The following is a 4,213-nucleotide window of genomic DNA, read 5'->3' as shown; positions in this document are numbered from 1 at the left end:
TGCAGAAAAATCCGCAGGTACATTCTACTGTGGACACATAGCCTAAGAGGAAAACATTGGACCATTCTGAAGTGGCCTTCTATGAACCCAGACCTAAATCATATTGCGCATCTTTGGAAAGAGCTGAAACATGCCGTCTGGAAAAGGCAACCTTCAAACACCAGACAACTGCAGCAGTTTGCTCTTGAGGAGTTGCCAAAATACCTGTCGAGAGATGCAGAAGTCTCATTCACAGTTACAGGAATCGATTGATTGCAGTGTTTGCCTCAAAAGGTTGTGCAACAAAATATTAGGTTAAGGAGGGAACCATCATTTCTGTCTAGGCCTATTTCATGGTTTGGGTTTTTTTTGGTTTGGTTTTTATTTTGTGGAAGCATGGTTGAAAAGCAATGTCTGACTTTCATTTGTTTATTTTCATAGATTTTTTTTTTACTAATTATTACTTTTGTCAGATTCTAGTTATCTCTGTGACCATTGTGGGTTTTTCTTCCATTAAGCGAGGGATACCAACAAATTTGATCACGTGTGTATTATTACTCCTCTGGTTTTGATGGACGATGCTCAATAACGCTTATGTCCTCTGGTCGTGGTCGTAGATGTGCTGGTGATGAATCCTATATGCGGTTATCTCGGGTGTGGGAATTCTTTTTCACATTGCCAGACTAGAAATCTTTTGCAATGTGTAGAATCTGCAGGAAAATAAGCTGGGGATGACCTGGCACAGACTAAGTACTAACAAATGCTCTCAATTAACATATAAAGCAGCATTGAAAGTAGTTTTCTGTCAAAATTTGGCAAAGCTAGCAAATTTGAATTTCAAAAAAATTGCCCATGTGTAATAGCAGCTCCAAGCTGGGTGTTGTGTTATGTCACATGTGCTGGAACAAGCCCTATAACTCCCTTTCAATTCCTTTTCTTAAAATCGGGACGCCATGGCGTCTGCTGATCTCAGAGACGAGCTGCTCTGCTCCATCTGTAGGAACATTTATACCGATCCTGTAACCCTGAGATGTGGACACAACTTCTGCTGAGACTGTATTGATGGAGTGCTGGATACAGAGGGCGGGTATGGAGATTATTCCTGTCCTGAATGTAGAGCAACATTTCGGAAGTGGCCTCCACTACAGAGGAACATAACTCTATGTAATATTGTGGAGAATTATCTATCTTCTCAGCCACATCAGGAGGAGATCACCGGGATCCGCTGCACTTACTGCATTCACTCTCCTGTACCGGCTGTTAGATCCTGTCTGCTGTGTGAGGCTTCTGTGTGTGATAATCACCTGAGAGTTCATAGCAAAGGACCAGAACACGTCCTAACTGATCCCAGCACTTCTCTTGAGAAAAGGAAATGTTCTGTCCATAAGAACATCCTGATATATTACTGCTCTGAGGACGATGCTTGTATCTGTGTGTCCTGCAGTTTGGTCGGAGAACACCGGGGGCATCGGGTGGAGATGCTGAATGAGGCCTCCTTAAAAAAAAAATAGAAGAAACTGCGAGATGTCCTCCAGAAAATGATCATAAAGAGAGAGAAGACCGTGGAAAGCGTCCAAAGTTTGGAGGAGCGCAGGAGAAAAGCTCAAGAAAAAGCATCTGGAGAAGCCGAGAAAGTCACTGTCCTGTTTATAGACATCAGGAGACGGGTGGACGACCTGGAGAAGAAGGTCCTGAATGAGATCTCCAGGTGGGAAGAGAAAGTGTCACTGCCACTATCTGATGTGATCCAGAGGCTAGAAATAAAGAAGGACGAGCTGTCCAGGAAGATGAGGCACATTGAGGAGCTGTGTAACATGCCTGATCCACTGACCGTCTTACAGGATCCAGACACCGGGGACTTGTGTGATCCTGAGGAGGGCGGAGGTGATGAGGACACAGGGGGACATGATGGAGGTGATGAGGACACATGGGGACATGATGGAGGTGATGAGGACACAGGGGGGCATGATGGAGGTGATGAGGACACATGGGGACATGATGGAGGTGATGAGGACACATGGGGACATGATGGAGGTGATGAGGACACATGGGGACATGATGGAGGTGATGAGGACACATGGGGACATGATGGAGGTGATGAGGACACATGGGGACATGATGGAGGTGATGAGGACACAGGGGGACATGATGGAGGTGATGAGGACACAGGAGGACATGATGGAGGTGATCGGGGTGTGGATCTGATCTCACACATATCACAAACATTATCTGATATAATAAGAGATATATATGTGACCTTCTATGTACAGGATCCTGCAGAGATATTACTGGATGTAAACACGGCTGCTAATCATCTCCTTATATCGGACAACATTAAAACTGCGACCTGGACAGGAATAACACAGGATCGTCCAGAAACAGCAGAGAGATTCCAGGATGATCAGGTGATGAGCAGGAGGGGATTTACCTCAGGACGACATTACTGGGATGTGGAGATCAGTAGGTCAGATTTGTAGATTATGAGGATGTGTTACCCCAGTATAGACAGGAGGGGGCGTCAGTCAATCATTGGAAATAATAACAAATCCTGGTGCTTATATAGAGGGTGGGTGTGTAATAATCAGTGTTCAGTGAGACATGATTGTAAAGTGATCCGGTTACCTCAGCAGATCTCCAGTAATAGGTTCAGGATCTGTCTGGATTATGAGGCCGGGCAGCTGTCCTTTTATGAGCTGCGTGACCCCATCAGACACTTACACACCTTCACTGCCGCCTTCTCCGAGCCCCTTCATGCTGCATTATATGTATATAATGGTTGTATAAAAATACCAGGGGGATCAATTGTGAGGAACCATCGACATAGAAATCCGCCCAGCGGCTGGTGACATCACAGGCAACTGATTATATGATTGGTGGAGCACTCAGTGAGTGGGAGGAGCTTTATGAAGGATCTGGTTACATCTAGTATCGCTTTTACGCTATTATAATTTATTCTTGTTCGAATGTTCAATTCTTTCTTTTTCATGATACATGAGCCTTTATTTTTATGGCTTTTCTGTATTGCTTTATTTTAACATCTGGGTAAAATATAAATAAAATATAGGAAATACATGTATATTTCTCACATTTTTATTACAGCAACAGACCGATAAAATCATTTTAAGTTGTGTTCTCTTTCTAAAGAAATAATGTTAGACAGTGCACATTTTTTTGATGGGGGGGACCTAGGCTTCACGATTTTTAGATTTGCAATGCCTTTTTTTTTTAAGTTTTGTTTTTTATTTATGGTTTCTTCTATTTTATTTTGGCATATTTTATATTCCTTGCCTCTTGAATATCTTAAAGAACCTTTGTGGGAGCATTTTAACATCAATATATTCCCTTTTTTGACAATCTCAGAAGGCTGGTACATTAGCTCCGGCTACAAAGAAAATGAAGCCTCCTGGCTGCATAGCAGAGCTGTCTGTGTTTCCTAGGACTCAGCAGCTCCTAATCCCTCCCTACACCCAGTGATCACATGAATGCAGGGTTCAGAGAAGGAAGCACTGTCAGTAATTCCCAATATGTATACGCAGTGTAGGTTCAGCGCTGTCTAAACAGAGAAGGAGAAGGTACACATGGTAATATACCATGTTGAGCCTCTCTCTTGAAAGTCTGGCTGTGTCTGATACCTGGTTTCCCTCCCCCACTGCTGCACAATCTTGTAAAATAGCTGCTTAGACAGCATTTATGTTTTTGAATAAGTGTGGACTGCCCAGATGTATAAAGCCTATGAGCAGTGTAGAAGTGGCTAAATTTGCAAAGAAACTTCTGGTCATGCACTTGGCAAAATAAAATTGTATTAAAGGAAATCTATCACCAGGTTTTTGCTACATAATCTGAGAGCAGCATAATGTAGGGGCAGAAATCCTGATTCCAGCTTTGTGTTACTTACAGGGATGCTTGCTGTAGTTTTTTTTATAAAATCACAGGTTTATCTGTGGGAGATTATCACTGGTGGGTTAGTAAATCTGCTTCCATGCAGTGCTCCATATTTATGAGTTCCGTATAACCTTGCCCCCACCAATGATTGGCAGCCCTCTGCCTATGCACAGTGTAAGTAGAGAGTGCAGCTGCCAATGAGTGGGGTCCTTTTTCTTCCTCTGTCTTGTAGAATGTAAGCTCTTATGGTCAGCAGGCTTCTCTCTCTTCTCGCTCAAGTTATTTGACCCAAATACAATTTCGGTGTAAAAGCAACCAAATTTGAATTTCAAAAGCTTCTCTCATTACATCA

At 43.0% G+C, this 4,213-nt stretch overlaps 1 pseudogene; it reads left to right on the top strand.

Moving 5' to 3' along the window:
* The first annotated feature begins 932 nt into the window (after positions 1-932).
* LOC142302245 (E3 ubiquitin/ISG15 ligase TRIM25-like) lies at positions 933-2,825 on the top strand (annotated as a pseudogene).
* Positions 2,826-4,213: the final 1,388 nt, after the last annotated feature.

Source organism: Anomaloglossus baeobatrachus, chromosome 4 (assembly GCF_048569485.1).
Source record: "Anomaloglossus baeobatrachus isolate aAnoBae1 chromosome 4, aAnoBae1.hap1, whole genome shotgun sequence".
Lineage (NCBI taxonomy): Eukaryota > Metazoa > Chordata > Amphibia > Anura > Aromobatidae > Anomaloglossus > Anomaloglossus baeobatrachus.
Note: the sequence above shows the minus strand (reverse complement) of the source record. Positions and strands in the feature narration are given on the sequence as shown.